Source organism: Dama dama, chromosome 9 (genome assembly GCF_033118175.1).
Source record: "Dama dama isolate Ldn47 chromosome 9, ASM3311817v1, whole genome shotgun sequence".
Taxonomy (NCBI): Eukaryota; Metazoa; Chordata; class Mammalia; order Artiodactyla; family Cervidae; genus Dama; species Dama dama.
The window spans coordinates 107,508,417-107,531,245 of NC_083689.1; positions in this window are offsets into that span (position 1 = coordinate 107,508,417).

Below are 22,829 nucleotides of genomic sequence, written 5' to 3' on the forward strand. Positions count from 1 at the left end.
GCACATGACTGAGCGTCTTAGCATGTTTTTTATATACAGAGTTGGTTAACAATGTTGTGTTAGTTTATTAAGGTTTTTATTTAATCAAAGAATGTTGGGGAAAAAAAGAATGTTGCTTGAAGTGCATAACATATTTTTCCCACAGCAACAATGTTAAATGTGTTAAAAGACATGAAGATCAGATTGGAAAAGTTTATTCAACTCAAATGTGACTGAGCTATAGTACTAACAGCAGGCCTCAATAAATACTTGTAGTATAAGAGAATAAGTGAGTGGATGAATCAGTATTAAGGACCAGGATGTTCTCTAGATCATGAACTTCAGAGGAAGGAACTGGTCTTCCATATTCATGTTTGTATCCCCAACACTCTGCCACATAGTGGGTGATTAGCAGATGTTGACTGGATAATCCAAGAGCTATTCTCTTTTCCTCTGGATGGAAACTGGATGTTCATAATTTTATGTTTGTCCTAACCTATTATTAAGGGATATATTTTTATAAGATAAAATCATGAACCTTGTGCAAATATAAAATAGACATGTGTTAAAGAATGCTTTAATTCAATTATTGAGGAAACTCAGTTCAGTTCAGTTCAGTCGCTCAGTCGTGTCCGACTCTTTGTGACCCCATGAATCACAGCACACCAGGCCTCCCTGTCCATCACCAACTCCCGGAGTTTACTCAAACTCATGTCCATCGAGTCGGTGATGCCATCCAACCATCTCATCCTCTGTCGTCCCCTTCTCCTCCTGCCCCCAATCCCTCCCAGCATCAGGGTCAACTCTTCGCATCAGGTGGCCAAAGTACTGGAGTTTCAGCTTCAGCATCAGTCCTTCCAATGAACACCCAGGACTGATCTCCTTTAGGATGGAATGGTTGGATCTCCTTGCAGTCCAAGGGACTCTCAAGAGTCTTCTCCAACATCATAGTTCAAAAGCATCAATTCTTCGGCGCTCAGCTTTCCTCACTGTCCAACTTTCACATCCATACATGACTACTGGAAAAACCATAGCCTTGACTAGACGGACTTTTGTCAGCAAAGCGTAAAAATGACTCTGCTTTTTAGTGTGCCATCAAGGTTCGTCATATCTTTTCTTCCAAGGAACAAGCATCTTTGAATTTCATGGCTGCAGTCACCATCTGCAGTGATTTTGGAACCCCCAAAAATAAAGCCTGTCACTGTTTCCCCATCTATTTCCCATGAGGTGATGGGACCAGATGCCATGATCTTAGTTTTCTGAATGTTGAGTTTTAAGCCAACTTTTTCACTCTCCTCTTTCACTTTCATCAAGAGGCTTTTTAGTTCCTCTTCACTTTCTGCCAAAAGAGTGGTATCATCTGCATATCTGAGGTTATTAATATGTCTCCCGGCAATCTTGATTCCAGCTTGTGCTTCTTCCAGCCCAGCGTTTCTCATGATGTACTCTGCATATAAGTTAAATAAGCAGGGTGACAATATACAGCCTTGACGTACTCCTTTTCCTGTTTGGAACCAGTCTGTTGTTCCATGTCCAGTTCTAACTGTTGCTTCCTGACCTGCATACAGGTTTCTCAAGAGGCAGGTCAGCTGGTCTGGTATTCCCATCTCTTTCAGAATTTTCCACAGTTTATTGTGATCCACACAGTCGAAGGCTTTGGCGTAGTCAATAAAGCAGAAATAGATGTTTTTCTGGAACTCTCTTGCTTTTTCTATGATCCAGCGGATATTGGCAATTTGATCTCTGGCTCCTCTGCCTTTCCTAAAACCAGCTTGAACATCTGGAAGTTCACAGTTCACGTATTGCTGAAGTCTGGCTTAGAGAATTTTGAGCATCACTTTACTAGTGTGTGAGATGAGTGCAATTGTGCGGTAGTTTGAGCATTCTTTGGGATTGGAATGAAAATGGACATTTTCCAGTCCTGTGGCCACTGCTGGGTTTTCCAAATTTGCTGGCATATTGAGTGCAGCACTTTCACAGCATCATCTTTCAGGATTTAGAGTAGCTCAACTGGAATTCCATCACATCCACCAGCTTTGTTCATAGTGATACTTTCTAAGGCCCACTTGACTTCACATTCCAGGATGTCTGACTCTAGGTGAGTGAGCACACCATTGTGATTATCTGGGTCGTGAAGATCTTTTTTGTACAGTTCTTCTGTGTATTCTTGCCACCTCTTCTTAATATCTTCTGCTTCTGTTAGGTCCATACCATTTCTGTCCTTTATCAAACTCATCTTTGCGTGAAATGTTCCCTTGGTAACTCTAATTTTCTTGAAGAGATATCTAGTCTTTCCCATTCTGTTGTTTTCCTCTATTTCTTTGCATTGATCGCTGAGGAAGGCTTTCTTATCTCTCCTGGCTGTTCTTTGGAACACTGCTCGAGAACTATAAAAAACCAGTTTAAGGAGATTCTGAAGATAAGACACAAATAACGGCAATCAGGAGTACTGAAATAAATTTAACAGATGAAAAAATGGGCAAAATTCACAGGGAAGTTATTAATTGAATCTTCACCAGCAAAAATCATTAGCATTACTAGCAGTTGACTGCAAGTAAGGAAGTGGTAAAATTACTCAGAGGGAGTGCAAGTTACAAATAATGACCAACAGGGGACCAGGTCACACCGAGCATTTCATAGGTCACCTCTAGTATTTTTCCTTTTGTCATTTCAAAGTCTCTCACAACTTTTCCTTGCAGTCTCCTCTCCATGTAATAAGGATAATTCCAATGGTTATTCTTAACCACACACACACACACAGATTGGTTTTCTTAGGTTTGGCCTGATTGTCTGCATAGGTGAAGCAAGGGCAGGAATCAGCAAACAACACCCTGTGGGCCAGTTGCAGTCCAAGGCCTGACTCTCAAAACCTCCTGCAAGTTAGCAGTGGTTTTCACATTTTTAAATAGTTGAAATAAAAACGCCAAAGATAGTTTGCTGTGCAAATCAAATCTCAGTCTCCATAGCTAAAGCCCACTGGAATACAGCTGCCTTCGCTCACTGACACATCTGTTGCTGCTTTCTGGATGCACTGGCAGAACCGAGGAACGTCACAGAGAACACTGGTTCACAAAACAAGACCGGGACGGGGTGAAGCGACTGAGGAACATCCCTTGGGCACAAGATTTAAGAGGGCACCAAAAACTAAGTGATGAAGAAATGAACAAATGCTACTTTGATGCATATTTTTTTTTAAATTGAAAGAATGCCCCCCACAAATTGACCAAAATGTCAAAATTTTAAATGAAGACAGGATCGGTAATATTGATGTCTTCCCTTTTCTCCCTTTAGCCTCAGGCTCCAATATAGCTTGGCAAGGAATTGCTGCATTTCACCGCACCCTGATCCTGGCCCTGTTGCAAAGCTTAAAATATTTACTACCCGCCTTTCATAGAAAAGTTTGTGATCAAGAGTGTTAACCAACCATATAAGCTTCCTTGAGTTTGCTTTCCACACTTAAGCACTAAGCATTAAGCGCACAAAATAAACTTCTGATTGGGAAATACTGTAAGGAATTTGGGACCGGAAATTTAAATGCTGCTATGATTTGCTACCCTGAGGCCAAGAAATCAAGTTCCCAAACCTTTCTCCACCAGATTTCTCCTGCAGTACCTACAAATTTGATGACGTCCACTCTTTCTGAGGTCCTCAAAATTGGCTAAGTTTCCTAGCTTGCAGTAAATAGTATTTTCTTATCATTTGTAGGCCTGGGACCCTGAAAGGCAATTTTCCTGGGTGGGCTTAACAGGTATTGGTCCCAATGTAAAATCACCCTTCTTTTTCCATAAAAATGACCTGTCCTAGCTGATTAAAAGGGCTATTCTCAAATCATAAATTCCAAGAAATTTGTCCAATTGTATCCTGATATAAAGGCAGGTGGATTCTTATTGAGTGTATGCAAATAACTTAACATTATCATAAAAAGCAATGAGACCATGAAAATGTCTGAATTTGGGAGAGCAAGTGAGAATCAAATACCATATAAAAGTGTTTTGTTTTAGCTTGCAAAAGCAGTCTACTAAGCTGTATGGGTTATAGATTGCTTAAGAAGAAAGAGAAAGGGCTTCTTCATCTAACCAAAAAATGAAACAACGCCACAGCATCAACAATATTCCAAACAAGGGGGCTCCTGAACAATATTCCAAAAAAGTAGTCATCCTCACATCTCCCCCTCACTCCATTTAGGCCTCTGTCATTAATGTCTGCTTCGCTGGCTCTTCATCAGTCTGCTCTAGGGACTAAAAAGAGTTCTGGGAGTTCTGACTCAATTTACTGGTAAGGTCTGAAAGTTAACTAAGTGGGCAAGAGTTTGGTTTAGAAATGCCAGTAGTTTGAAGTGCTTGTTACGGTCTTTTCCCACTAGCTTCTGAGACTGTCCTTACTTGGTGAGGACACAGACTCTGGGCTGTAACTTGTAACAGAGTCCTCAGGCACGCATCAGATCACAAGCTCTAGACGACGGATAGAAAGGTAGGTACGGGTGCATGCGCAGGCAGTCAGTCATGTCCGACTCTGCGCCTCTGTGGACTGCAGCCTGCCAGGCCCCTCTGTCCATGGAATTTCCCAGGCAAGAATACTGGGGTGGGTTGCCGTTTCCGACTCCTGGGGATTTTCCCGACCTGAGTCTTTGGGTCTCCCGCACTGGCAGGGGGGGCTTCTTTACCACTGTGTCACCTGGGAAGCCATGTAGACACAAAGAAATGGGTAGGTAGATAGAAACAGATTACAAAGACTCAGTGCTGTGATTCTTTTATTACTGTGGCTAATAACATCAGAATGAAAGAAAGGAAAACTCTACTGGGGTACGGTGCACACACTATTTCATAAGTTTTGGTCTGCTTTCCCCTGACAGTAAAAACCTTATTAGTGCAGCAAGGGCACTGGCAAACCTCTAGGGACCTTCAGTAAAGAATTAAAGCTCTGGGGCTTCCCTGGAGGCTCAGTGGTAAAGAATCCAATTGCCAATGCGGGAGATGCGGGTTCCATCCCTGATCTGGGGACATGCCACAGGCCGCGCAGCAGCTAAGCCGTGCATCACCACGACTGACGCCCACGGGCCCTAGAGACCGCGCCACCGCGAGAGAGGCCCGGCACCTGGGCGAGAGAGGAGCCTCTGCTCGCCGCAGCCGGGGAAAAGCGCACACAGCCAGGAAGACGCAGCGCAGCCCAACACAGAGAAGTGACGCTTTTAGCAGTCAGTTTCTTAAAAAAGACACAAGCTCTGAAAGTCATCTCGGTGTTTGTCTTTACCAGCCTATTCTAGACAAGAGCGAACATCTCTGATAGGACAGCTCTTCCCATCCACGTCTCAAAATAGGAACATCTCAAACAAACCTCATTATTTTTAGCGTCTCTCTAAGATGAGAAAACAAATCATTGCGGTTTTCCCAGTAACCTTTTCCAAATCCAAAGACACATTTAGCTGTAAAGAACAACCTGATATTTTATTTTTTCTAAATTTAGTGTTTTGATTTTGGGAGAGCAACTCCGAAAGAATTGGCAGAGTATATGTGAATGCTTAATTAAGGTAGGATCATGGGTTACTGAGCAACAATACTCAGTTACTTATTTAATCAAAATGACAATAAAAGATTTTAAAAGTAAATATATAAGGTAATATGAATGTAAAGAACCTTAGTCCTTTCAAAAGTGAGAAGACTTTGTTCTTTTTTTTTTTTCTTAAATAAAATTATTCTGATAAGCCACAGAATCTCGACTATGTAGGCAGGTAACGCAAAAGTTACAGAATGAGCTTTCGTATTATAATTGAATGTTATTAATCAGTGAACCAAGGAAGTAATCCATTAAAATGGAGTCATCTTTGCTAAAATTTAACATATTTTATAGCCTCTTTTCAAACTCAGGTGTTATAAAACCAAAGAAAATAAAATTTACTTTCCAAGTTTTCTCCATTATACTGTTTCATATTCTAGAATAAACTGACCCCTTTCTTAAAGACCATATTGATCCATTTGGACTTGATGGGATAAATTTTCACATACAGATGTATAGGGAAGTCATTCTGGCTTATATGTGATTTGGCTTGAACTTCATGCTAACTCAAACAGCCTGTTTTATGGCCTATATCTGCTTTAACCATTAAAGAAAAGAATGCAGTTAAAAATCATCATGAAATTATTGTGGTTCAGATATTCATAATGGAGCCAGGTGGCCATTGTGGGTGTGGTTTCAGCCGTATTCCTGCATCAGTGAGAACTTGAATTTTCTGAACTGTATCAGTCTCGAGGACACCGTTAGCCATTCTCACAACAGTACCTGCTAGCACCTGGCAGCTGCAGTCTTACGGTCTCGATGTCTCCCTTGTAACTAGGCAACCATTTTGGACCCTTGCTTAGCACGTACCCTTGTGCTTGCGTGCTGAGTCGCTCAGTCGTGTCTGACTCTGTGCGACCCCATGGACTGTAGCCCACCAGGCTCCTCTGTCCCTGGGATTCCCAGCAAGAACACTGGAGTGGGCTGCTGTGCCCTCCCCCAGGGGACCTTCCCCACCCAGGCATGGAACTCTCATCACCAGTGGATTCTTCACCGATGAGCCAGCGGGGAAGCCAACAAGCACACTTACTTCCTGCCAGTGCCAATCCTAATTCTTAACAAACAGTTTATGTAATTCTGGGGGTTTTGCCTTTAAAAGCCTCCCCCATTTGGTAGCCCAGAGGAACACAATTCAAATCTTCTTGAGTCTATGTCTCCCAGGCTATGGCCCTCAGTTTAGCTCAAATGAAACTCCGCTCTATTCCTGTTGTAGACTGGTTTCCTGATTCTTTCTGTCAACCAGAAAACCGCATTGTGGGCGGCTTAAACAGTAAACATTTATTTCTCACAATTCTGCAAGCCAGGAGGTCCAAGATCAAGGTCCTGCAGACTCAGTGTCCGGTGAGAGCCCCGCTTCTTGGTTCATAGATGGCTGAGTCTTACTGGGTCCTCTTAGGATTGGAAGCTGGTAAGACGGTTCTCTGGGGTCTATTTTGTAAGAACACTAGTCTCATTCATGAGGGCTCTGCTCTCCTGACCTAAGCACCTCCCAAAAGCTCCACCTCCTAATACCAACATATTGGGGATTAGGTTCAACATATGAATTTTTAAGAGGACACAAACATTCAGTCTATAGCAAGGACAGAGCCCTAAAGCTCATTTCAGGGGTGCACGAAGTAAACACTCTTTTCATAACAATATTAAAATGTTTTTTGCCTTTCTCACGCTCATTTCACTTTCTCACAAGTGTACAGTGCAGAGGCTGTGGAATGTGTGATATTACAACCGATTACATGCAAAAGTAGACATGAGACTCCAGCTTTTATCTGGTAAGCCGGGCATTTAAGAGATTTCAGAAACACAATACTATTTTCATATTTTTTTGCTTTAGAAAATATATTTTTCATAAAAATATATTATTATTTTAACATGCATTGGGTTCCTATGGCTTCCCTCATAGCTCAGTCGGTAAAGAATCTGCCTGCAATGCAGCAGACCCAGCTTCAGTCTCGGGGTTGGGAAGATACCCTGGAGAAGGAAATGGCAACCCACTCCAGGATTCTTGCCTGGAAAATCTCATGAACAGGGGAGCCTGGTGGGCTATAGTCCATGGGGTCACAAGAGTCAGACACGACTTAGTGACTAAACCACCATCACCTATGACACCACCTGCTTTCCAATGATCAAAAAATAAATATTTTTCATATTTCTCATACAAACAAAAGCTCTCTGGAGTCCTCAATCATTTTTAAATGTAAAGGAGTCCAGAGAATTTTAAAAAATGCTTTTTATTTTAAAGGAAAAAACCCTACTCTTGTTTTGATGAACAAAAGCACACTCATGATTTTATTTCTCTGTCACTCTTGCTCCTATTATGGTTTCAACTACTCCTAACAATTTTAACTTTTAACTAAGTAACTTTTATTTCACAGAAAAGATGATGGCCTGGGGGTGAAGGAATTACAAGTTCTTTAAATTTAGAACTTCTGAACAATCAGCTGCTCCAGAAAGAAACATTATCTATACTTAAGCAGATACTCCTGAAAACACAACTGCCATTGACCCTTCTCAGAGATTTTCCTGTTTGAAGAAGACGCCCTTCACCCCAGGCAGTGCAAATTCAGCTACTCATTAGCATCTTGATGCCCAGTAGAACTTTCCGTACTTTCCACTGAAACCCTAAACCTGCTTCTTTTTTGTTAAGTTGGTATATAAACCTTTGCCCCCAGATGTTCAGTGAGTTACTCATTACTCTGTGACCCTGGTGTATTCAAATAAACCTTGTTTTTTTCTCCTGTTTATTTGTCAGTTAATTCACAAGCCCCCAATGAATTGAACCTAAGTGGATAAAGGAAAAGTTTTCTTCCCCAAAAGGATCAATTATTGAACTGGATATCATACACAAGCACTTGAGCAAACTAGCCTGTGACGCACATAAGTTTCTACAGCAATGCACATCTCTTTTACCCCTCTTAAGATGGCAAAAATGATCATATTCATTAACATGACTGAAAGATACAGTCTTTCTGCAGCATATAAAATAAGAAGAAAAGTTAATAAACCTCAAGCTTTGCTTCTAATTTACTTAGAATTATCCCAGTATTCAGGGATTATCTATTAGGTAGCTCAAATTACTAACAGTACAAGGTTTTAAAGTACTTAAAGGTATTGATTTTATCTTAAATCTGACATAATAAAACATAATTGCTGTTGAAATTAAAAGTTTGTCAGAATAGCAGAACATGGAAAAACCTAAGTGCCTTAACAACAGATGATTATATTAAGAAGATGTGGTATATAGGGGCTTCCCTGGTGGCTCAGACAATAATCTGTCTGCAATGTAGGAGACCTGGGTTCGATCCCTGGGCTGGAAAGATGCCCTGGAGAAGGGAATGGCTACCCATTCTAGTATTCATGCCTAGAGAATTCCATAGACAGAGGAACCTGGCAGGATACAGTCCATGGAGTTACAAAGTTACTGCAACTGAGCAGTTAACACTTTCTTTTTTTCTTTCCATATGTATATATAATAGAATATTGAAGTCGCTCAGTCGTGTCTGACTCCTAGTGACTGTAGCCCACCAGGCTTCTCCATCCATGGGATTTTCCAGGCACGACTACTGGAGTGGGCTGCCATTTCTTTCTCCAGGGGATCTTCCCAACCCAGAGATCGAACCCGGGTCTCCTGCATTGCAGACACGCGCTTTACCATCTGAGCCACCAGGGGAGCCCATTACTCACACGAAAAAAGGAATAAAAAACTGCCATTTGCAGCAATGTGGATGAACCTAGGTAATATTATGCTTAGTGAAATAAGTCAGAAAGAGGAAGACAAATACTATAGTGTCACTTATTCGTGGAATCTAAAACACAATACAAATGAATACATATACAAAACAGAAGCAGACTCAGAGATATAGAAGACAAATTTGTGGTTACCGAGGGGAGAAGGGACGGAGGAGGAGGCACAAATGAAGGGTGTGGGGCTGACAAACACACAGTGCTAGGTATGAAGTAGACGAGCAGCAAGGGTCTGCGGCACCACACAGGGAGCCATGCCCGTTATCTTTAACAACCTGCACAGTGCAGTACAATCTGCTGTTATCTTTAACAACCTGCACAGTGCAGTACAATCTGCTGTTATCTTTAACAACCTGCACAGTGCAGTACAATCTGCAAAACGCTGAATCACTGTGCTGTACACCTAAAACTAGCACAGTAGGGTAAATGAACTATGCTTCAACAGAATAAATAAAATAAAAGCAACTATCTTCTTAAAAAGTTTATCAGGATAGTGACTTGATTTAACAAAACTTACGTTTTCCACAGTCCTAAATCTTCTGTGAGAGCAACGTCAGTTTATTTGATCAATAAACCTGTAACATAAGAGAAATAAATCCAAGTGAAGTAAAATGTCCAGGAAGGGGTCCAGAATTTGCTACTGCAGCACAGAAGTTATTTTGAACAGAAGGCATTTGAGTGCCTGAAATCCCTTATCTGCCTTAAAGCAGAGCCTCCGCAAGAACTCAGAAGAACTTAATGGTCATAACTCCCCTCCCTGGGAGCAACCAGGGAAGATTGAGCCATCACCTGAAATGAGAAGACTCCACACCACACCTAAACACACATCGCAACAAAACTCAGGCTCCCCCATGACCCATTTATCTTTCCAGAAAGTCATCTTTTTCCACAAATGCTCTTCTGTTTTGCTCCTGTCCTTTTGAAGTGGTATATAAGCCTCAAATTCTAATCACCCCTCTGAGTCACATTCTTCTGTGAAATTCTGTTACATATATGTAGGCACATACCTAAAACTCCATCTTTTCTCTTGCTAATCTGTCTTTTGTCAATTTAATTTGAAGGACCCAAATCTTGAACCTAAGAATGGAGAGGAGAAGTTTTTATTCCATGACATACATTTATATTATTCTCAACACTGAGAAATCAAAGAGAAGATAGAGTGCTCTTTTTTTAACCAAAATTATTTAGCTATTCTCTTTTATCCAAGATTCACTTAAATTACGTACTTTTAAATTCTTAAAATGTTTGACCTTCGCTTTCTGTAGCATAGATTTATTTTTAAGCACAAGATTTTCAAAATATTATTTAATTTCTTTATTTTCTGCACACAATTTATGTAAACTCTTAGTTCTCTATAAACTAATCAGAATAAAGTTGTTTAAGTAACTTTGTTAACTAGTATATTAATATTATCCAAGATACGAAAAACTTCTATAGTTACAAACCAAGAGGTTGAGGCCTTTCTTCCCTGGTGGCTCAGACGGTAAAAGATCTGCCTGCAATTCAGGAGACCCAGGTTCAATTCCTGGGGTGGGAACCCCTTGAGAAGGGAATGGCAACCTACTCCAGTATTCTTGCCTGGAGAATCCCATGGACAGAGGAGCCTGGAGAGCTACTGTCCATGGGGCTGCAAAGAGTCAGACACAACTGAGTGACTATCACTTTCAAAGGCCTTTCTGAATTATAAGCACACACACATATATATATATAGAAAGAGATACATTGAGTACTCATAACTCCAGTTCTACAGCTTCAGCCACAAGTTAAAATTAAACAAAGAAACACAAAAACTCAGAGGTCTATGTAAGTTTGCATCAACAGCGGGGAAAGTCAACCAAGACTAAAGTTCTGGTATTGCTTGGTATTCGTCTCCTGGAGCCACAGCCAAGGTGCTGGGGCTGCCTCTCAGGTCTGTGTTCCCTGGCTCTGCCAGGTAAAGAAAGCCACTGGGCATATTAAAGGATGATCTCTTTAATTGTTAAAACTTAAACCTTTTTTAAAAAGCAAAATCATAGCTGTCGATCAAATGTAAAATGAATATATGTCAAAGATATTTTTTAAATGTGTTAAATAATGGTGTAACCAGGAAGGTGTTGAAAAAAACAAGTCAGAAGAGACTTCAAAGAGCAAACCAAGATACATGCAATCAGATAGGCTAAAATGAATTTGGCAACAGATGCCAAACTGGTCAATAGTCCCAACACAATAATTAATTACATCCCCACTAGCAAAAACTAGTTTGTGTTTCTATGCACAAGAATTATTTGTATTTGTGGGAGAGGAAAAACACTTTGCTTGATACTCTTAAGTGTCCTTGGCTGGGTCTGAAAATTAAACTGACAAAGACATGAACAAGGGAAAAGCATGCGAGTTTAAGTTTTACCTGACAGGAGAGTCTTCATAAGGAAATAAAGAACCAAAGAACTGGTTAAACCCAAACGTTTTCACGTGAGGTCTGGCAAGGCATGGACAGTCACGGAGAAAGACTGTAGCACAAAGGGTATGAGGCCGTGGTTCACGGTTCAGTCGCTAAGTCGTCTCTGACTCTTGCGACCCCATGGACTGCAGCACATCAGGCTGCCATGTCCTTCACCATCTCCCAGGGTTTGCTCAAACTCACGTCCATCAAGTCGGTGATGCCATCCAAGACGTTCTTCCATCTTGGAGATAAGGTTGACCCTTTCTTCTGGGTATGGGAAGAGGACTTCTCATAGGATGGTCCTATGACTTCACGGGAGAAGGGAAGGGGCTGGGGTGGGGAAGGAAGTGTCAGAGGTGTCCTCTTGCTTCTGTAGTTTTCTCAGACTCCTGCAGGTTCAAGTGTTCAATGCTCCAAGGTGCCGTACTTTGGAAGAGTGTGTCCTAAGCACCCCCATATTACCTTTTCCTTCAGTGGACAAGGTATCTCTGAGACCATGAAAGATGTGGACAACCAGGAAGCTTGGACTGAATGACACCTAACCTTCCACAGAACGCTCAGTAATCTTTTTTCCCATTTTTCAAAGTCTTGCACAGCTTCTCCTGACATGATCTTTTTCCAGCTCTCAGCATGCCCCTCCCCTCCATCCTCACAAAAGCAGCCTAATGAGACCTGCACGTTCCCTTTAAATTTCCCCTCCCTCATCACGAGTCCGTTCAGCTTTGGCTCTGTCTACTTCATCTCCATTAACGCTGAGAAAAGGCACTAATTTATTAAATATGACAATTTATAGTAAGAAGCTACCAGCCCTTCACACCTATCTTCTCAAAGGTATGGGTACACTAACAGCAATAGTAACGATGCTTGTTGTCCTAAATGAGATCTCTAACTGAAGGTATTTTCAATGGGTAGCAAAATACAGTAAAAATTCTTTAGACCATTTATAGGGAACAAGTTTTTGATGTGAGGCAAACAGGCAGTCCAGCTCTAGCCATTCTTGATCTTCAGATCTTCTATTTTCATAGACAAGCTCACAGCAAAGGTCATATGAAATCCAGCGGCCAGGGAAATGAACAGGGGTCGGCAGCAGTCTGGATGTACACGTGGGTCTTGTATAAGTGGCAGGTTTCCCTGGTGGCTCAAGGTAAAGAACCCGCCTGCAACGCAGGAGGTACAGGAGACATGGGTTCGACCCCTGGGTCGGGAAGATCCCCTGCAGGAGGAAATGGCAACCCGCTCCAGCACTGGAGAACCCCAGGGGCAGAGGAGCCTGGCGGGCTACAGTCCTTGAGGTCCCCAAGAGCCGGATGCCACTGAGCACGCACGCACTTGCATAAGTGGCATGTTTCACAATCTGTACCCATCTGTTTTTTGAACGGAACAATAATCATTGGGTAAATGACAAAGCTCTAGTCATTTAAAACCATTTTGCTCGTGTAAGTCAACTTCTAGTGACAAAATGTTGTGAGTAATGTGTTTTCCATTTTGCAAAAAGTGGAAGAACTGTTATGAAGTACTTTATTTACTTGGACTTCCCTGGTAGTTCAGCTGGTAAAGAACCCCCTGCAATGCAGGAGACCCTGATTCGATTCCTGGGTCAGGAAGATTCCCCGGAGAAGGGATAGGCTACCCACTCCAGTATTCTTGGGCTCCGCTGGTGGCTCAGGGAAGCCCAAGAATCTGCCTGCAATGAGGGAGACCTGGGTTCAATCCCTGGGTTGGGACGATTCCTTGGAGGAGTAAAAGGCTACCTACTCCAGTATTCTTGCCTGGAGAATCCCCATGAACAGAGGAACCTGGTGGGCTAAAAACCACGGGGTCACAAAGAGTCAGACAGAACTGAGTGACTAAGCACAGCACAGAACTTTATTTACTTAAAACAAAAGTAGATACTTCAATGTGGTGATTTAGATCATTTAAATTTGGCGATGTTTCCTATTTTTATTAAGGAGAGTTGAAACAGTTAAAGCTCTACTATTACAGTCTTTAATGTTATTTTTTATTTTCACAAATTTTTCACATCTCATGCAGTTTTTAACACTGTGGAATTTATTGAAACTTACTACACATGTCTATTTTAAGTTATTGAAATATTTTCTCCTGCAAATAATGGTGACAAAGAGTCTTTGCTTGACCAAACTTTAGTCAGGCTCCTGAACCTTCTCCTAGGTCCATCCATGAATTTCCCTGTAAAATCTAATTTTATCAAGAACCCTGCTAATCACTTTAACCAGAGACGTTCACCTAGATATCTGGTCACCCAGGATAACTAATCAGGTTGCTTGTCCCCTCCAACAACCTCTGTGCTTAGTCAGTCGTGTCTGACTCTGAGGCCTCATGGGCTATAGCTCACCAGTCTCCTCTGTCCATGGGGATTCTCCAGGCAGGAATACTGGAGTGGGCTGCATGCCCTCCTCCAGGGGAATCTTCCCAACCCAAATCTCCCGCATTGCAGGTGGATTCTTCACCATCTGAGCCACCAGGAAGGCCCAACACCCCCTACCATCCCCCAGAAGATGTCTGTATACCCTGGCGTGTCTTCAGCAAAAATCTGGTTAGGTTCGGTTTTTGCCAGAAACCTCCTGATCCCTGATTTTTTTTTTCTTTAAGTAATTTCCCATCCACTGATATCCCACCCTGCTCCTTGGCTATAAATTTCCATTTTCCTACCATCCCTGCTGTCTCAGCTGGTAAAGAATCCGCCTGCAATGCGGGAGACCTGGGTCCGATCCCTCGGTTGGGAAGATCCCCTGGAGGAGGGCCTGGCAACCCACTCCAGTATTCTCACCTGGAGAATCCCCCTGGACAGAGGAGCCTGGTGGACTACAGTCCATGGGGTCGGGAAGAGTCAGACACGACCGAGAGGCTAAGCCCAAATCCAAACTAAGCCCAGATTTGAGCCCCGTCTCTTTTCCCCACTGTAAAATCCCACTGCAGTGGTCCCTCTACCTAACTGGATGGGCCTGAATAAAGTCTGTCTAACCATCTCTAACAAATATCAGTGCAAAATTTTATACAATGGCTTAGAGAAAAACTCTGTGAGGAAAATTATGTCATGGGGGACCAGAGTGGGCTCTTGTCTAACACCCAGAAATGAATTGTCGGAGGAGACACACGTGCTGATAAAGCAAGAGACCTTAGGAGGAGGGGCGCCCGGGCAGAGAGCAGCGGGGTGAGCGAACCCAGGAGGACTGCTGCACGCGGCTCCCGGTGTCGGGTTTTGTGGTGATGGGATTCCTTTCCGGCTTGTCTTTGGCCAATCATCCTGACTCAGAGTCCTTCCTGGTGGCACACGCCTTCCTCAGCCAAGATGGATGCCAGAGAGAAGGATTCTGGGAGGTGGTCAGACATGTGGAGTCTCCTTTTGACCTTTCCCGAACTCTTCTGATTGGTGGTGGCCTGTTAGTTCCATGTTCCTTACTAGGACCTCCCAACGTAAAATAACTCATGCAAATGGTTACTATGGTGCCTGGCCAGGGTTGGCGGTTTCAGTCAGTGTGTTTCCGATAACAGTATCTTGGAAAAGATTCTTATTATTTTCATTTTTGGGAGAAAACAATCAATAAAAATTTGTGTTCATCTTAGCACCTCTTCAGTCCCTACCTTTATGATTTACTATCACCAAACAGTTAGAAGTCAAGCTCTCATTTTCCTTTATCTGAGCTAAGTTTCTAAGAACATTGTGAGGAAGTACCAAAGGTATAAGTCAAAGCGTAAGGCAGCAAATTTTTATCATTTTACAGCCACTTTCCTCTGACAGGAACTAATGATTCACCCTAGCTGGGCCAAAATGTCACACACAATATATCCCATCGCACAGATCCTTTAAACGAACCTCAAACGTTGCAACGGATCAGCTCTATCTTAGAAAAACATTAAAAAAATATGTTTCCCTTCTTTGTACATTGGGTAGAGATCTTAAGAAGACACAGAGCAAATTTTGAAGTTGGATGTAACAAGATTTCCTCACTTATTAGAGAAGGCACTGATTGGGGGGTAGGGAGGAGTAAACAATTAGCTATGAAACGTCCTTTGAGAGGCCAGAAAAAATGGATGAGCTAATCCCAATGCAGGAGGTGGAGAGGTCTTTTGGGAAGGCTTCACAGAATAGGGCAGCTGAATGGGTTTTCAAGAATAAAAATGAGAATGCCAACAATTAACATTTGTTAGTTAGGTGCACTTCAATGCTGCTTGCTGGTGGTCTGAGGCTGGAAGGAAAGACGATTTTGGAAAGGCAATTTCAATCCAGGTTATGTAAAGTCTTCAGTTACACCCAGGGAAACCAACAATAGATATGCAAACCTTGGCAGGTCTGGACTGGCAAAAAAAACAAAACAGACAAAAATCACCTTCTCACTCTCTATCTTATATTCCTCTTTCTTCTCAACTTATTAATAGCACTTTCATGATCTCTTAGCCATCTCCTACCCATGCCTACCCAAGTCTTTCCAGTGAGTTTAATTGCCCTTCAAATATGCTGTTTTCCCAAGTAACAAAAGAAAAAATACACGATATTGCTACTGTATCAACCCCACTCCTTTACATAAGAGTAGGAAAAGGTTTTTTTTGGTTGTTTTGTGGTGGTGGTCGGAGGTGGTGTCAGAATTTCCAAGGGAGGTCTCAGTTACCTCTTAGAAGAATATTACCTTTTAAACCCAAAACTCACTCAGGCTCCCTGTCTTCCAAAATTCTTGTTTATATTCCACGTTCAGTCAGTATCTCAGTTAGTGAGTACTTCCCCCACAACTCCAACAGCAGGGCATGCATTTGCAAGCGCGCACACCAAATTTTTTTTTCTTTAACCCACACTTCTTTGGGGGTGGTAAGAGTGCATTTTATCAGCCCAAAGTCAGCTTTTCAAATCCCTCAGGTGGAGATAGGACTCATTAACATGTGAATGACTGCTATCTCTTCTCTAAACCTTTCCTGCCAGACAATGAAAAAGTCGATTTAAATCCGATAATTCTTTAATAGAGCTTCCTCCAGGTCATTTAAAAAGATGCTAAGTAAGGTGGATTCTACCTCTAATTCTTAAGAGATCAACTCTTCATAATTCTCACTTATCTCCTCGATTTGCATTCTATCTCCAGGCCAACTTTCGGTTTTGGAGAAATCCCACCCATTTCCCTGGCTTATTTCCATAGCAGATTGTTAGAAAAACTATGTCAGCATTTTCTGCTTCGAAGAGTTTCAATAAGGCATACTTATAAGTACAATAAGGCATATTGCAAAACACCACCCGCATATTGGTTTTCCATTCGCTAATCCTTAAACTCACAGAATCCACCAGCTGAGTTGCATAGAAAAGTGAGGGTTAAGGCAAATGACTTCTCTGGGAGTCAGTATTCTTAAATGTTAAAGAAGTCCACACCGCAGACCCCTTCCATGGCTGACAGACGACGATGAGCAGCCCCCTAACACACAGCCTGCAAGGGCGTGATCTCTGCTCTTCTGCCCCAGCCCAGCTCCCTGGTGACGCGTCTGTCATTTACCACTAACTCTGGAGTCTGCCTGCAATGCAGGAGACCCGAGTTCAATGCCTGCATCAGGAAGACCCCCTGGAGAAGGAAGTGGCAGCCCACTCCAGTTTTCTTCTCTCGGAAACCCCATGGACAGAGGAGCCTGGCGGGCTACGGTCCATGGGGTCGCAGAGAGTCAGACCCGACTGAGCGACCAGCACACTGTAACTAGCTTCTGAGTGTCCACGGTTATAGCAGGTTTATGAAGTCTGGCCAACAGTGGTCAGTTTTATCTGCAAATATCTTCTGAGTTCCATGCTGTTTTACTCACTTTTTTCTTTTCCACCCTAAACCCTTTCATTAATGAAGAGGATAGTCCATGCATGCACGCATGTGTTCTGCCAATGGAACTTGCAGGGTTTTAAATATGACTCTCTCTTTGATGTAGTAACTCACACATCCATTTCAGGAGATCATGTATTCATTCAATCAATAAACACTTTTGAACATCTACTCTGAGCTGCACTTCTAAAATACAGTATTGAATTAAACTGTCTTAAAGTTTCTCCTCTCAAGGGGCTTATATTTTAGCAAATAAGAGTATGTTAAAGAAAGCCTCTTGATGAGATAACATTCGAACAGAATGAAAAATGCAATGAGCAAGTAAGTTAGGCTGATATCTGTGTGTGGAGGGGGGAGGTCCAGTGCAAAGGCCCTGAGTTAGGAGTCCCACAACAGTAGTTCTGTTAGGGGAAGCACACTGATTGAAACCGCCCACCCTGGTCAGGTACCATAGTAACCATTTGCATGAGTTGTTTTATGGCAGGAGATCCTGATAAGGAATACGGAACTAATAGGCCATCACCAGCCGGAAGAGTTCGGGAAAGATCGAGAGGAGACACTACCTGTCCGTCCACTTCCCAGAATCCCTCCTGCTAGCATCCATCTTGGCTGAGCGATGCGTGCGCCACCAGGAAAGACTCTGAATTAGAATGATTGGCCAAAGACCACCCGGAAACTAATCCCATCACCATAAAACCCAAGACTGCGAGCCACGCGGCAGAGCAGTTCTCCTGGGTTCCCTTACCTACTGCTCTCCACCCGGGTGCCCTTTCCCAATAAAATCTCTTGCTTTGTCAGCACGTGTCTCCTCGGACAACTCTTTTCCGAGTGTTAGACAAGAGCCCAACTTTGGGCCCTGGAAGGGGGTCCCCCTTCCTACAACAGTTCAGTTCAGTCACTCAGTCATGTCTGACTCTTTGCGACCCCATGGACTGCAGCATGCCAGGCCTCCCTGTCCATCAACAACTCGGAGCTTGCTCAAACTCATGTCCATCGAGTTGGCGATGTCATCCAACCATCACATCCTCTGTCGTCCCCTTCTCCTCCTGTCTTCAATCTTTCTCAACATCAGGGTCTTTTGGCAGAGAGCCAGTGTAACTGAATCAGAATGACTGAAGGCAGAGTGCAGCAGAAATTGCAGAGGTGGGGAAGGACAATATCAAGAATGACCTTCTTGACCATGATTATGACTTTGGACTTCATTCTGAATGATATAGAAAACCACTAGATGGAATTCTATTTCAAACCATGCTTTTCGAGTCTTTCAAAAACAATGTGAAAAGTCACCTCGGTCTGTACACTACTTTATTTTGACCCTGGAGCATACTCTTAGTACAACTAGTATGAAAATTATCTGATGCAGAGAAAAAAAACATCTGTACAGGACCAGACGGTAAATATTTTTGACATTTCCGTCTATGCAGTTTTTGTTGCAACTACTCAACCTTGTCACTGCAGTGTATAAGCAAGCTGTGGCCAAAAGAATGTACCTGTGTTCCAATAAAATTTTATTTATGGGCATTGAAATTTGAATTTCATGTAGTTTTTCTTGAAATAAAACATTATTTTTCTCTGATTTTTTTCAACAGTTTAAAAATATAGAAACCATTCTTAGCTTAGGGGCCATACAAAACATGCATTGGACCCAGTTTGGCGCATAGTTTACAGTTTGCCAAACTTTATCTAAACTGTAACTACTGTTGGCTAAAAAAGATGCACAACTTGAGAGTTGCAAATTAAGTTTTTTGGGGGGCAAAATGAGGACTAAATTTTGAGATTACTTGGATGAAATCTCAAAAACGACAGAATGACCTCTGTTTGTTTCCAAGGCAAACCATCCAATAGCACAGTAATTCAAGTCTAGGCCCCGACCAGTAATGTTGAAGAAGCTGAAGTTGAACGGTTCTATGAAGACCTAAAAAACCTTCTAGAACTAACATCCCAAAAAGATGTCCTTTTCATTATAGGGGACTGGAATGCAAAAGTAGGAAGTCAAGAAACACCTGGAGTAACAGGCAAATTTGTCCTTGGAGTACAAAACAAAGCAGGTGAAGGCTAACAGAGTTTTGCCAAGAGAACACACTGGTCATAGCAAACACCCTCTTCCAACAACACAGAGAAGACTCTACACATGGACATCACCAGATGGTCAACACCAAAATCAGATTGATTATATTCTTTGCAGCCAAAGATGGAGAAGCTCTATACAGTCAACAAAAACAAGACAGGGAGCTGACTGTGGCTCAGATCATGAACTCCTTATTGCCAAATTGAGACTTAAATGGAAGAAAGTAGGGAAAACCACGAGACCATTCAGGTATGACCTAAATCAAATCCCCTGCAATTATACAGTGGAAATGAGAAATATATTCAAGGGATTAGATCTGATAGCCAGAGAGCCTAAAGACCTATGGATGGAGGTTCGTGACATTGTATAGGAGACAGGGATCAAGACTACCCCCAAGAAAAAGAAATGCAAAAAGGCAAAACAGTTGTCTGAGAAGGCCTTACAAAAAGCTGAGCAAAGAAGAGAAGCGAAAGGCAAAGGAGAAAAGGAAAGATATACCCATCTGAATGCAGTGTTCCAAAGAATAGCAAGGAGAGATAAGAAAGACTTCCTCAGTGATCAGTGCAAAGAAATAGAGGAAAACAATAGAATGGGAAAAACTTTAGATCTCTTCAAGAAAATTGGTAGACTTACCAAGGGAACATTTCATGCAAAGACAGGAACAATAAAGGACAGAAATTGTATGGTCCTAACAGAAGCAGAAGATATTAAGAAGAGGTGGCAGAAATAAACAGAAGAATTATACAAAAAAGATGTTCATCACCCAGATAATCACAATGGTGTGATCACTCCCCTACAGCCAGACATCCTGGAATGCGAAGCATTAGGAAGGGCCTTAGGAAGCATCACTATGAACAAGCTAGTGGAGGTGATGGAATTCCAGTTGAGCTATTTGAAATCTTAAAAGATGATGTTGTGAAAGTGCTGCACTCAATATGCCAGCAAACCTGGAAAACTCAATAGTGGTCAGAGGACTGGAAAAGGTCAGTTTTCATTCCAATCCCTAAGAAAGGCAATACCAAAGAATGTTCAAACTACCACACAAGTGCACACATCTCACACGCTATGAAAGTAATGCTCAAAATTCTCCAAGCCAGGCTTCAGCAATATGTGAACCATGAACTTCTAGATGCTCCAGCTGGATTTAGGATTTAGGAAAGAGGAGCCAGAGATCAAATTGCCAACATCCGTTGGATCATCCAAAAAGCAAAAGAGTTCCAGAGAAACATCTACTTCTGCTTTATTGACTATGCCAAAGCCTTTGACTGTGTGGACCACAACAAACTGTGGAAAATTCTACAAGAGATGGGAATACCAGACCACCTGACCTGCCTCCTGAAAAATCTGTATGCAGGTCAGGAAGCAACAGTTAGAACTGGACATGGAACAATGGACTGGTTCCAAATTGGGAAAGAAGTATGTCAAGGCTGTATATTGTCACCCTGCTTATTTAACTTATATGCAGAGTACATCATGAGAAATGCTCGGCTGGATGAAACACAAGCTGGAATCAAGACTGCCGGGAGAAATATCAATAACCTCAGATATGCAGATGACACCACCCTTATGGCAGAAAGGGAAGAAGAACTAAAGAGCCTCTTGACGAAAGTGAAAGAGGAGAGTGAAAAGTTGGCTTAAAGCTCAATATTCAGAAAACTAAGATCATGGTATCTGGTCCCATCACTTCATGGCAGATAGATGGGGAAACAATGGAAACAGTAAGAGACTTTATTTTGGGAGGCTCCAAAATCACTGCAGATGAAATTAAAAGATGCTTGCTCCTTGGAAGAAAAGCTATGACCGACCTAGACAGCATATTAAAAAGCAGAGACATTACTTTGCCAGCAAAGGTCCATCTAGTCAAAGCTATGGTTTTTCCAGTAGCCATGTATGGATGTGACTTCAGTTCAGTTCAGTTGTTGTTCAGTCGTGTCCAACCCTTTGCAACCCCACGGACTACAGCATGCCAGGTTTCCCTATCTATCACCACTCCCGGAGTTTACTCAAACTCATGTCCACTGAGTTGGTGATGCCATCCAACCATCTCATCCTCTGTCATCCCCTTCTCCTCCTGCCTTCAATCTTTCCCAGCATCAGGGTCTTTTCAAATGAGTCAGTTCTTCACATCAGGGGGCCAAAGTATTGGAGTTTCAGCTTCAGCATTAGTCCTCCCAATGAATATTCAGGACTAATTTCATTTAGGATGGACTGGTTGGATCTCCTTGCAGTTCAAGGGACTCTCAAGAGTCTTTTCCAGCACCACAGTTCAAAAGCATCAATTCTTCAGCACTCAGCTTTCTTTATAGTCCAACTCTGCCCGGGAAGCAGCACCAGATAGCTCTGAGACTGCTCCAAAGATGTAGTGGAGGAAGGTCAATATATAAGATTTCAGTGAAGGGGGACTTCAATGCAATCAAGTGTTTACTTTATAAGAGGTTTTCTGCTAGTCATGAGGATCTGACGTCATCATGAAGGGATTTAGTGCCTTTCTAGATCAGAGGAGATGCAAGGATTAGCACCATAAAATCTGTTCCTGAAAATTTCCAACTATCTAAAGACCTGTCCCACCAGATTCCATGGAGCACAGAATGCCCCACTCCACCCTGAACTCCCTCAGAGGCTGTTCAAGGTCATCAGCTGCAGCAGCACAGGCTTCAGTCTCCACGGAGGCAGATGGCAAACGCACTTGTTGTTCAGTTGCTGGTGATGCTTTTGGCATGTGCCAATTCATAGTTGACATTACTGCAAAGCTGCTCAGTTGTGTCCGACTCTTTGCAATCCCTGAAGCCCACCAGGCTCTTCTGTCCATGGAATTCTCCAAGCAAGAATATTAGAGTGGGTGGCTATTCCCTTCTCCAGGGGATGTTCCTGACCCAGGGATTGAACCTGGGTCTCCTGTATCACAGGCATACTCTTCACCATCTGAGCAATCAGGAAAGCCCAATTACTAAAAAGTTAGGTTTTTATTTCTCGGCTACTTAAAGAAGAAATGAGAACTTGTGGCAGAAGGAAAAAAAATTAATCCCATTTGAAATGTCTCAAGTAATGCATTATTTTATATATTGAAGACAAACACACAACATTGTAAATCAGCCATGTGTGTCTGTTAGTCACTCAGTCATGTTCAGCTTTTTGCGACCCCATGGACTGTAGCCCACCAGGCTTCTCTGTCCATGGAATTCTCCAGGTAAGAATACTGGAGTGGGTTGCCATTTCCTTCTCCATGGGATCTTCCTGACCCAGGAGGATTGAACCTGGGTCTCCTGCA